Source organism: Mobula hypostoma, chromosome 21 (assembly GCF_963921235.1).
Source record: "Mobula hypostoma chromosome 21, sMobHyp1.1, whole genome shotgun sequence".
Classification (NCBI taxonomy): Eukaryota; Metazoa; Chordata; class Chondrichthyes; order Myliobatiformes; family Myliobatidae; genus Mobula; species Mobula hypostoma.
The window spans coordinates 11,488,544-11,501,768 of NC_086117.1; the positions used below are offsets into that span (position 1 = coordinate 11,488,544).

The window sequence follows — 13,225 nt, forward strand, 5'->3', positions numbered from 1 at the left end:
CATTCAGTCCATCGAGTTTGCTCCTGGAATCAACCATTGCCTGTTTATTCTGAACGCCTTTCTTCTGCCTTCTTCCTGTAACCCAACCCTACCCTAAAAAGAGCCTATCAATTTCTGCCTTAAATACACCCAATGACACGATCCCCACAACTGTCTATGGCAGGGGTCCCCAACATGGACCCCTCAGTTAATGGTGGGGGTCCATGGCATAAAAAAGGTGGGTAACCTCTGGTCTATGGCAACAAATCTCACCGAATCACCATCCTCTAGCTGAAAAAATTACACCTTATCTCGGTACTAAAAAGACATCGCTTTATTCTGAGCAACACACGTAAAAGTTGCTGGTGAACGCAGCAGGCCAGGCAGCATCTCTAGGAAGAGGTGCAGTCGACGTTTCAGGCCGAGACCCTTCGTTTGTCCTGACGAAGGGTCTCGGCCTGAAACGTCGACTGCACCTCTTCCTAGAGATGCTACCTGGCCTGCTGCATTCACCAGCAACTTTTATGTGTGTTGCTTGAATTTTCAGCATCTGCAGAATCCCTGTTGTTTGCTTTATTCTGAGACTGTGTCCTCGGATTTTTGACTCTCCTACCAGTGAAAACATCCTCTTTGTGTCGACTCTATCCAGCCCTGTTAGTAGAAACATAGAAAACCTACACCACAATGCAGGTTCTTCGGCCCGGAATGCTGTGCCAAACATCTACTTACTTTAGAAATTACCTTGGGTTACCCATAGCCCTCTATTTTTCTAAGCTCCATGTACCTATCCATTAGGTTTCAATGAGATCTCCCCTCAGCCTTCTAAATCCAACTGAGCACAGGGCCAGAGACAGCAAACTCTCCTCATAGTTTAACTTTTTTATTCCCAGGATTGTTCTTGTGGGCCTGACCTGCTCTGGGCCCTCTCCAGTGCCAGCTCATCTTCCCTAAAACAGCTCACAGTATTCCAAGTACAGTTCATTGTTCAAAAGTTCAAAGTAAATGTATGTATGTATATAAAATACCTATATCTATACACACACACACACACACCTATATGTGTATCACCATACACAACCTTGAGATTCATTTTCTTGTGGGCATACTGAATAAATTTATAGAATAATAACCATAACAGAATCAACGAAAAATCGCCCAACTAGGATTCCCAAGTCCCTTTGCACCTTTGATTTCTAAATTCTCTCCCTATTGGTTGAGTCCACAACCAATTTATTTTTCCATGTGTTCTGCTATTGCGGTTTATTGTTGCCCTTGGAGTGCATTCCTCATTTGCATTAGATCATTTGCGTTCGTCTTGCCATGAAGAAGCTTTTCCAGACTTCTTCCTGAAGTGGCCATGGCCTGTTTTAAGTTATGTCCTTGACAATTCCTTCAAAATTTCAAATGCAATAATAATAAGATGAATTTTTACCTATTCTGCAAATTGCAAATGGGGACGTCAGTTTGGTTTACTTACACTGTCAAATTCATTCAATTATGTGGGGAATGCATGTTTGGAAATTAGGACATTTTACATGCCCACAGGGTAGGTGTAAGTTGAAATCAGCTGTGGAGCGTGGATATTTTACACAAACTTCACCTGACTGAAAAATGACTTGAAAACTGCCTTTTGAAAAGCATGTTTGTGATCAAGTCTTGACCAATTGTTTGCATGCAGATCAAAGAGCGAAGCAAAATGGATTTCAGATTACTCTAACTTGAATTACACGGTCAGCATGTATTGGTTTGCAACGCTTTCTGACCCCAGTTTCATAAAAGCAGTCGGAAGCTGGGATAGTCAGCTGAATTTTCCACCCTCTGTGGATCAGAGAGTTCAGGGCACAGAGCACATGAACATTCCAAAAAGGAAAGATCAATCTTGGACTTTGTGCTGAGAAATTAAGGTTAAATTGATGGGAAACTGTGCAATTTATTTTCATGTTCAGTAAAAAGCATCCGGGAAACACTCATGTGGGCTGAGAAATGCAAGCTAATTGTTCTTCCCTTTAGTGTGCTATGGTTCATAAACATTGCTGATGTATGACGTTTTTCCTCAGAAATATCTTAATTGTATGCAGAACGGCATTGTGGCCATGGAAACCATGACATACTGGTGTACTGGGTTAAAAGGTTGCCCCCATGATCCTGATTTGCACATTTGCAGTGAATTTGCTGAAATATACACACAGTACCCACTTTATTAGGTACTGTTAGAGCGATTTTTTAAATATATACTGATTTAGGACATATTCATTTAGCAATTAACTTTGGCGACCAGTCTTTACATCTGAATATGGATTGTGGATTTAATTTGGAGAGCAGCCCTGAACAATGGGTTCCTAAAAGTTGTGAATCTCACACCAGACAATGCTGATTAAAGTTCATTTGGATGTCTGTGGTGTGGACGCGAATCAGGAGGTGTGAAGGTTGTATGTAGCTTAAAAGAAATAATTGTCCACACATTGTCCTTTGATCTTTGGCACATAAAATATTGAGCCCCCCCCCCACCCGTTGGGCCAGCAGGACCTTTTAACCAAAAGTGCCTCCGTATGATGCCTGCTGTACCTTGTTTTTTTGAATAAAGAAGCTGCTTTGTATCTAACAGCACTGTTCTCCAGTGACTTCAATCACGCAACAACAGGTACCTCCTGATCCTAATAAAGTAACCACTGGCTGGTGAGTTCTTCCAGCATTTTGTATGTGTTAATCAGGACTGTCAACAACTTTTCTTCCACAGTTGCTGCTTGACCTACTGAGTTCTTCCAGGATTGCTTATTGCTCCAGATTCTTGCATCAGCAGTCTCCTGTGTCTCCACAGAGTCAAGATCTCCTTAGTTTCTGATAAAATCAGCTAACCAAACTAGTGCCATTAGGGACAGATTGGAACTTTGGAGGAAAATATAATACAAAAGTCACAAAAAGTAAGTGAGTATAGAAGTTGGGATGTAATGTTGGGATTGTATAAGGCATTGGTAAAAGGCCAAATTTGGAGTATTGTGTACAGTTCTGGTCACCGAACTATAGGAAAGATGTCAATAAAATTGAGAGAGTACAGAGGAGATTTACTAAAATGTTGCCTGGGTTTCATCTCCTAAGTTACAGAGAAAGGTTAAACAAGTTAGGTCTTTATTCTTTGGAGCGTAGAAGGTTGAGGGGGGACTTGATAGAGGTGTTTAAAATTATGAGGGAGATTGATAGAGTTAACGTGGATAGGCTTTTTCCATTGAGAATGGGGGAGATTCAAACAAGAGGACATGAGTTGAGAGTTAAAGGACAAAAGTTTAGGGGTAACATGAGGGGGAACTTCTTTACTCAGAGAGTGGTAGCTGTGTGGAACGAGCTTCCAGCAGAAGTGGTTGAGGCAGGTTCGATGTTGTTGTTTAAAGTTAAATTGGATAGATATATGGACAGGAAAGGAATGGAGGGTTATGGGCTGAGTGCAGGTTGGTGGGACTAGGTTAGAGTAAGAGTTCGGCACGGACTAGAAGGGCCGAGATGGCCTGTTTCCATGCTGTAATTGTTATATGGTTATATGGTTTTATGTCGTGGTCTTCTGCTGCTGTAGCCTATCCACTTCAATGTTCGACATGTTGTAGGTTCAGAGATGCTCTCCTGCACACCCATGTTGTAACTCTTGGTTATTTGAGTTGCTCTTGCCTTCCTCTCTGCTTGAACCAGTTAGGCCATTCGACTCTGACCTCTTTCACCCCAGAGATGCCGTTCACTGGAATTTTTTTTTGTTTTTCGCATCATTCTCTGTAAAGCCTAGAGGCAGTTGTGCATAAAAATCCCAGGAGATCAGCAATGTCTGAAATACTCAAACCAACCCATCTGGCACCAACAATCATTCCATGGTCAGAGTCATTTAGATCTGATTTCTTCCCCATTCTGATGCTTGATCTGAACAACAACTGAACCTCTTGACCATGTCTGTGTGCTTTTATGCATTGAGTTGCTGTCACATGATTGGCTGATTAGATATTTGCAGGTGTACAGTTGTTGGACCAGTCAGGGTTGTTAGACCTGAGCTGAACCTCTGAACCAGGAGGACCAGTGGACCAGTCCTAGTCTGGCCTCTACCCTTTGACCTGTTTGGCATGGGTGACCCTACTAAGAGCCAAAGTACAAGGCCCTGACTCCAGCCAGCATAGCTCTCTGGGTCACTGAGGCACACAATCCTATAAACCCAACAACAAATTTGTGGTCCTCTTGGAAGCTGTGTGAGATAATACAAACCTTATTTAGACTATGGATTCCAGCACATGTTGGTATTAGAGGGAATGAGTAACTAGATAAATTAGCAAAGGAGGCAACTAGACAAGCAGAACTGGACATTCAAATAAATGACAGTAAAGGAGAAATGAGAAACATTATTAAATGTGAAATTAAAAAATGTGGAGAAAACAATGGGTTGAAGAGAGGACAGGAAGACACCGTTACAATATCTGGAAAGAAATGGGATGGTCGAAGAATGCAGGAAAGAGCAGGAGGGAGGAGGCGATAATATGAAGATTGAGATTTGGGCAGACAGGTTAAATTGTACAATGCCTTTAATGAAGAGATACAATAATGGGAGATGTGATTATTGTAATCAACAAGAAGCGGCTGAGCATGTACTAGTGAGGTGTCCAAGATATACGCGAGAGAAGGGGTGGTTGATTTTAAAGTTATCACGGAATAAAATACAATCTAACATTCACAGTATTTTGCAGAAAGGGTCACAGGATTATTACTTTAGTGCAGTTCCCTAAGAATACAGGTCTTTTTTTTTATAGAATTTGATACAGATATAAGTATGCAGGATTTAACTATCCTGACCCACACTCCAGTTCAGAAGGTGGCAGTAATGCACCTTAAAGTTGTTTGCCAACCACCATAAAACCTAAAGAAGGAGGAGGAAAAGAAGAAGATGGTACAAATAATAAAAAAAGTACATAAATAATACTGAGAACGTGAGTTGTAGAATCCTTGAAAGTGAGCCTATAGATTGTGGACAAACAACAGCCCCTCCCACTTTCAAATCTCTTACCAGCTCTTCCTTCAGTTAGTCCTGACGAAGGGTCTCTGCCTGAAATGTCGACTGTACCTCTTCCTAGAGATGCTGCCTGGCCTGCTGCGTTCCACCAGCAACTTTGATGTGTGTTTTGACATTGTGGAGTCAACTCAGAGTAAAGGTGTTTGAAGTTATCCACGCTGGTTCAGGAGCCTAATGGTTGTAGAGTAATAATAACTGTTCCTGAATCTGATTCTCTCCCATGCACAAACTGCTGGAGGATCTCAGCAGGTCAGGCAGCTCTATGAAGAGCCGATATTTTTGGGCTGAGACCCTTCATTAGGATGCAAACTCTCCTTCCTGCGCTGTTGTTTATTTCCAACCTACAAACAATTCAGGTCATTGTGCCTGTATCTGGTCTGGAATTGAATTCAGAGTTATTAGTGATAACTGTGCCTCAAGTTTGCTTGGGTTGGATCTTTCACCATGTCAGAAAAAATTAGAATAGATGCAAAAGCAAAATTAAATGAGTTTAACAGCGTGGAATCGGTCCTTCTGTCCCTTTGAGCCACACTGCCCAGCAACCCTCAACAACTCCAATTTAACCCGAACCGAATTGCGGGACAACTTGCTCCTTACTGAGGACGCGTGGACGGACTGAACTCTGCTCTCTGCCACGAGCTGTAATGGCATCACGCTAATTTGCTGCACTACGGTGGTTCCCTACGTACATTTAAAACAACCAAGACGCAAATGTAGCACACACGAAGTATTGGAAGAATTCAGCAGCTCGGGCAGCATCCATGGAAAGGAATAAACAGTTGACGTTTTGGGCTGAGACTTCCTTTCCATGGTTTTAAAGGAGATGTGAGGGGCAAGTTTTTTACCCAGAGAGTGGTGGGTACCTGGTTGCCTGGAATGCTCTGCCTGGGGTGGTAATAGAGGCCAATACATAACGAACTTTTTGAGAGACACACATATTGCCTGTAGAGGTAGGGACATGAATTGAGGAAAATAGAAGGGTATGGATATTGTGCGGCATTTTTTTTTCTTGCTGGTGGTTGACGTTTATCTTTAGAAGCTTTTTGTATGATGCATGGCTCCGAGGTTGAACACCTAATGGTTTTTTTCCCCTCACTTTTTTTTTTGCTTTAGTAGGGGTTTTATTTTGGTCACCAAAATTTTTTTTCAATCTTTAAAACAATGTTTTTTTATTTCACTTGAGACATTGTAAGTGTTGCCTACTTCGATGTACTCTTGTTAATTTTGGATAATAATAATAAAAAGATTTGAAAAGAAAGAAAGATCTGTGGGCAGGAATGAATAGTTTAGTTGACCATTTGATTACTAACTTAGTTGGTTTGGCACAACATTGTGGGCCAAAGAGCCTTTTCCAATGCTATACTGTTCTGTGTTGTAGATGCTGCCTGACCTGCTCAGTTCATCCAGCATTTTGTGCGTGTCCCTCTGGATTTCTAGCGTCTACAGAATCTCCTGTGTTCATGATGTGAATAGCATAATGTGTCATCTTAGGGTTGGTGATGATTCAGCTGGAGACCCTCTTGATGTGGTTTCACAATGCAAGTGTGTTTGCAGAAATCCAGGCTGACATGGCTCTGCAGGAATGCTGCATTATCATAGTGCCATGCTTGTGTAACATTTAACTCTTGACTAACATAACTTTAATTTAAAAAATCTGTAAATGATGAGCTGGCTTGACAACCTAAGCTGCCTAATTTCCTATCTTATATCAATGACTTCACTTTAGAAGTCAAAGTTGAATGGCAAAATGGCACCAGTGACTAATGGTGATGTCCTGCAGACAGCTTGGGAAACGACTTCTCCCTTTAAATACACTTCTGTTACTAACCTGTGTGCGATTTACATTTTGATGATGTGGTCTTGCCCTGATTCGGGTGCCTTTGCAGTCTCCGAGGGGGTTCAGCGTGGTTGAGAATGGGGCATGTGGCATAATGGCAGAGCGCGAACCCACAATCGGCTCCATTTCTCGCCCATCTCGTCAATTATAGCCTCGAGCAAGATTGAAACCAACGCAGATGAGAGTAGAAGGCGAGTGGGTGTTCAGTGCTGTCTGCCTGTGTTTGACCTTTCTCCCTCACCCTCTCACTCGCTGCTGCAGGAGTTTTGGGTCTTGGGTGAAGTTTGATTGGCGCAGTTTGTGGATGAGACTTGTTTTTAGAGGATTCTGCAGTTCATGTTATGATGTGTTTTCGGTTACTGCTTTTTTATTGCCATTTCACGCGATTTTGATTGGGGCAGACTGACTTTGCGGCCTGCAGTCAACAGACGAAACAGCGCTAAATTGAACTGAACAGAACTAACCTGAACATTCCTAGACTGTTTCAAAGACTCAACAGTTTGATGTTAAGCATTCTGTGTGTTATTCACTCATTTTTTTGCCGTTTCCGTGATTTGTTCCTTTTTTTGCGCGTTGGGTGTTTGATGTTTTCATTGAATGGGTTTCATGGTGTTTCTTTGTTTTGCGGCTGTCCGTGGGAAGATGAATCTTTGAGATGTATCCTCCATACATACTTAGATAACAAATGTACTTTAACTGTGATGTTATAATCATGTGCACAAGTATGCAACATCACAGGCACAGAGCGTCATATAAGTAGCTTTCACAAGGAAGACTTAACTTATGCACAATATTTGCAAGAAGAAACAATTAGAACAATATGAAGTGGTTGGAGTGTTACTAAACTTTAGTGATAATTAGTATTTTGCCATTTGGTTTAAGAAAAGAACCAAAGGAAGTGACTGTTCTTGAACCGGGTGGTATGGCTCCTCAGGCTTCTGTACCTCCTGCCCGATGATAGCTGCAGGAAGATGGTGGAGATCTTTGACAGATAAATCTCCTGTAGGTACTACTGCTGGTGGGATGGGTGAAGCACTGCATCGGGAGTCAGGGGAGTGGCTGGAGATCCTGAAAGGTGCTGAGTTATACCTGTTGTGTATCTCATACTTTATTAATATTTGAGTAATATTGTAAATATATTGTTTGATTAAGCATTCTTCTTCTTTTAATTAATTCGTTATGGCTTATATGTAAAAGTATGTGAACGGCATATGTTATCATGGCACCAAGTCATACTCTGGACTTCCAGTGTCTGCAGAATCTCTTGTGTCTATGATCCGGCTTAAAGTAAAAACAAAAATAAGACTTGCATTCCCAGGTCCAAGTTTCCTTTCAATTAGTTTTATGTTTCGGAGTTACAAAATATAACAATTTCAATTACAAGAAATATCAAAATGTCATAAATTTTAAATTGAAGTGAACTACTGGACGTAAACTAAAACACTGTCTGCTTGGTTTGGGCTTGCCAAATGCATTGCCTTGCCTTGCGCAGTGCCCCTTTGGGAATTTTCAGCTGTGGAAAATCTCCAGTAAAATGAGGTGGAATTTTGTTTCCTGGTGTGTGCACTAAGGTAGCAGATAAGACAGAAATGCGGTTCTGTTGAAGGAACTAAATTTCACAATTGGAGTTCAGTGTGCATCTCCTGCTGTACAAGTCCACTGAGCACCCTTCAATAGAGGGCAAATCTCTGCTCCAAAACTTTTAAATGAACTAATACCCTATGTCTGTGAACTAAAACCCAGGAAATGTAAAAGATGTAAAAAGCATCTTAAGAGAGAAATTAGAAAAGCTAAAAGAAGATATGAGGTTGCTTTGGCAAGTAAGGTGAAAATAAATCCCTAGGGTTTCTACCGTTATATTAATAGCAAAAGGATAGTGAGGGATAAAATTGGTCCCTTAGAGAATCAGAGTGGACAGCTATGTGTGGAGCCAAAAGGGATGGGGGAGATTCTGAACAATTTTTTTTTTCTGTATTCACTAAGGAAAAGGATATTGAATTGTGTAAGATAAGGGAAACGGGTAGGGAAGTTATGGAAACTATGATGATTAAAGAAGAGCAAGTACTGGAGCTTTTAAAGAATATAAAAGTGGATGTCTCCGGGTCCTGACAGGATATTCCCTAGGACCTTGAGGGAAGTTAGTGTGGAAATAGCAGGGGCTCTGACAGAAATATTTCAAATGTCATTAGAAACGGGGATGGTGCCGGTGGATTGGCATTATGCTCATGTTGTTCCATTGTTTAAAAAGGGTTCTAAGAGTAAACCTAGCAATTATCGGCCTGTGAGTTTGACATCAGTGGTGGGTAAATTGATGGAAAGTATTCTTAGAGATGGTATATGTAATTATCTGGATAGACAGGGTCTGATTAGGAATAGTCAACATGGATTTGTGCGTGAAAGGTCATGCTTGACAAATCTTACTGAATTTTTTGAAGAGGTTACTAGGAAAGTTGACGAGGGTAAAGCGGTGGATGTTGTCTGCATGGACTTCAGTAAGGCCTTTGACATGGTTTCACACGGAAGGTTAGTTCGGAAGGTTCAATCGTTAGGTATTAATATTGAAGTGGTAACATGGATTCAGCAGGTTCTGGATGGGAGACGCCAGAGAGTAGTGGTGGATAACTGTTTGTCAGATTGGAGGCCGGTGACTAGTGGTGTGCCTCATGGATCTGTACTGGGTCCAATGTTGTTTGTCATATACATTAATGATCTGGATGACGGGGTGGTAAATTGGATGAGTAAGTATGCAGATGATAACAAGATAGGTGGAGTTGTGGATAATGAAATAGGTTTTCAAAGCATGCAGAGAGATTTAGGCCAGTTAGAAGAGTGAGCTGAAAGATGGCAGATGGAGTTTAATGCTGATAAATGTGAGGTGCTACATTTTGGTAGGACTAATCAAAATAGGAAATACATGGTATATGGTAGGGCATTGAAGAATGCAGTAGAACAGAGGGATCTAGGAATAATGATGCATAGTTCCCTGAAGGTGGAATCTCATGTGGATAGGGTGGTGAAGAAAGCTTTTGGTATGCTGGCCTTTATAAATCAGAGCATTGAGTATAGGAGTTGGGATGTAATGTTGAAATTGTACAAGGCCTTGGTGAGGCCAAATTTGGAGTATTGTGTACAGTTTTGGTCACCGAATCATAGGAAAGATGACAACAAAATAGAGAGAGTACAGAGAAGGTTTACTAGAATGTTACCTGGGTTTCATCACCTAAGTTACAGAGAAAGGTTGAACAAGTTGGCTGTTTATTCTTTGGAACGTAAAGGTGGAACGGGGACTTGATAGAGGTTTTTAAAATTATGAGGGGGATAGAGTTGATGTGGATAGGCTTTTACCATTGAGAGTGGCGGAGATTCAAACAAGAGGACATGAATTGAGAGTTAAAGGGCAAAAGTTTAGGGGTAACATGAGGGGGAACTTCTTTACTCAGAGAGTGGTAGCTGTGTGGAACGAGCTTCCAGCAGAAGTGGTTGAGGCAAGTTCGATGTTGTTTAAAGTTAAGTTGGACAGCTATATGGACTGGAAAGGAATAGAGGGTTATGGTCTGAGTGCAGGTCGGTGGGACTAGGTGAGAGTAAGAGTTCGGCACGGACTAGAAGGGCCGAGATGGCCTGCTTCCATGCTGTAATTGTTATATGGTTATAAACCCACATATAAAGAAAATCAGTCCTATTACTGACAAAGAACTGAAGCAGTATCCAGCTACCCCTCCTTCTTCCCTTTCTCCCATGGTCCACTGTCCTCTCCTATCAGATTCCTTCTTCAGTTCTTTATCTCTTCCACCTATCACCTCCCAGTTTCTTACTTCATCCCCCCTCACCCATTCACCCTCCTACCCCCTCACTTTCCAGCTTGTACTCTTCCCTCTTCCCCCACCACCGTATTCTGGCTTCTTCCTCCTTCCTTTCCAGCTAGGGTCCCAGACTGAAACCTCAACTGTTTATTCCTCTCCATCGGTGCTGCCTGACCTGCTGGGTTCCTTCAACATTTTGTGTGCGTCATTCTGGACTTCCAGCATCTGCAGAATTGCTTCTGTTTGTGATTCTGCTGTGCTATCCCTGCAGTTACATTTTCTCTGAAAACCAGCCTTTGAATTATTTTAATCTTCTCCTAAATCATTTAAAAACAAAGAAAGGCTTTTTTTCTGTGACTAGATGAAAGCTGGCAGGTTTCTCTGGGACTTTTAGTCAGAGTCATACAGCTTGGAACCAGATTTGTTAACCTCCTGAGTCTATTAAGCACCCGTCTACACTCATTCTAAACTAAGCCCTTTTTATTCTCCCCCCACCCCCCCCATCCCTGTGACTAATTTAACATACAAGTTACTTATCAATGAAAAGAAAAATACATTTCAATGCAAATTGGTCATAGTGTAACTACAATGAACTTGTTTGAGACGTGTGAGGAAACCAAACAAGTAGGTAGAAACTGAAGCAACACACATCAAAGTTGCTGGTGAACACAGCAGGCCAGGCAGCATCTCTAGGAAGAGGTACAGTCGACGTTTCAGGCCGAGACCCTTCGTCAGGACTAACTGAAGGAAGAGCTAGTAAGAGATTTGAAAGTGGGAGGGGGAGGGGGAGATCCAAAATGATATGAGAGGACAGGAGGGGGAGGGATGGAGCCAAGAGCTGGACAGGTGATTGGCAAAAGGGATATGAGAGGATCATGGGGCAGGAGGCCCAGGGAGAAGGAAAAGGGGGAGGGGAGGGAGAAAGGCCCAGAGGATGGGCAAGGGGTATAGTCAGAGGGACAGAGGGAGAAAAAGGAGAGTGAGAGAAAGAATGTGTATGTATAAATAAATAACGGATGGGGTACGAAGGGGAGGTGGGGCATTAGCGGAAGTTAGAGAAGTCGATGTTCATGCCATCAGGTTGGAGGCTACCCAGACGGAATATAACATATTGTTCCTCCAACCTGAGTGTGGCTTCATCTTTACAGTAGAGGAGGCCGTGGATAGACATGTCAGGTAGAAACTGATATGGTCATAGGAAAGAACGTGTAAGCTCCAAACAACTTTGGATTTTTGTGATTTCTTGTCACTTGTCTACATGAGATTGTCTTCTCCGAGGATCGTCACCTTGTCGTGGTGGAGAGGCTTCTGAGTTCCCGAGCACCCGAGAGTGTTACCGTCTGGAGTTTAGCCCCTGGTAGGGTCACCCATGGCAGTAAGTTCAAGGGGAAGGTTCCAGGTAAAGAGCGACCCAACTAGCAGAAGGTGACGGCACATCACAACGGCAGTGAAAGTTCCCCAGTCAGCTTGCATTCCCATTGGACCCTAACCTCAATCTATCAAGGACCGTGTGGTGACTGTCTGTGCAACAGCCTTTCCACGTTAAACAAAGTCATGCACAGTCATTGCTCCTGGGATAACTTCACTCATTCTAGTTCAGGTGTTCCCACAACCGATAGTCTCACTTAAAGGACTCTTTATCTTGTTATTTCGCACACTCGTTATTTGCTGCTATTTATTTATATTTGCATTTGCACAGTTTTGTTGTTCATTGATCCTGTTTACAGTTACTGTTCTATAGATTTGCTAAGTATGCCCACAGAAAAAGAATCTCTGGGTTGTATGTGGTGACATGTATGTACTCTGATAATAACTTTGAACTCTGAACTCTGAACTTCGAACTGTTTCTTCCACTAGGTAGTTAATATGATCAACCATTCTAGTTAGCCCCCCACCATTCCTCTCTATCTATTACCCCTGTCACTGCACTGTAAACACTTTAAACCACTGTTTCCATTGTAAGTAAATACTGGTATTTATGTATTCACGTACATTTTCTTATTTGTCCATACTTTAACCTCAAACTTTATTTTTTATATAATTCTTTATTCTTTATAATTATTGAATGTTGTTTGTCGTTGCATGCCGTAGCCTGAGCAACACACCACAGCAAATTCCTAATATATGTATATGTATATGGCAAATAAACTTATTCCTTGATGAATAAACACTTCATGGGCTTCAAGCCACCAGACTAGACATGCCCAGGTACCATCCCTGAAGAAGATGGCTGAATTTGTCATTGAATCGTCGGTTATAATCGATACCTGTACCTGGCTTGAAGCCCGAGAAGAGTTTATTCATCATTTACTCCGGGAAAGCACCAGATCCTTTTTTAATCCTTCATCCTTATACTTGTAGCAAATGGGGACAAGTAGAGTGGAACTGTGGGTGTGGGGCGAATTAATAATAGGCACTTGATCACCATCAGCCTCACACCAGCATCCACTGATGAAATCGGAGGTTGATAGGTTCTTGATTAGTAATGGCATCAAAGGCAGGAGAATGGGATTGAGAGGGATAATAAATCAGCCATAATGGAATGGTGAAGCAGGCTTGACAGGCCAAATG

At 42.0% G+C, this 13,225-nt stretch overlaps 1 protein-coding gene across 4 annotated transcripts in view; it reads left to right on the forward strand.

Moving 5' to 3' along the window:
* The window catches only part of LOC134359788 (ras-specific guanine nucleotide-releasing factor RalGPS1-like), a 756,496-nt gene that overhangs the window by 226,506 nt on the left and 516,765 nt on the right, over positions 1-13,225 (forward strand). The gene's annotated exons all lie outside the window — the stretch shown is intronic.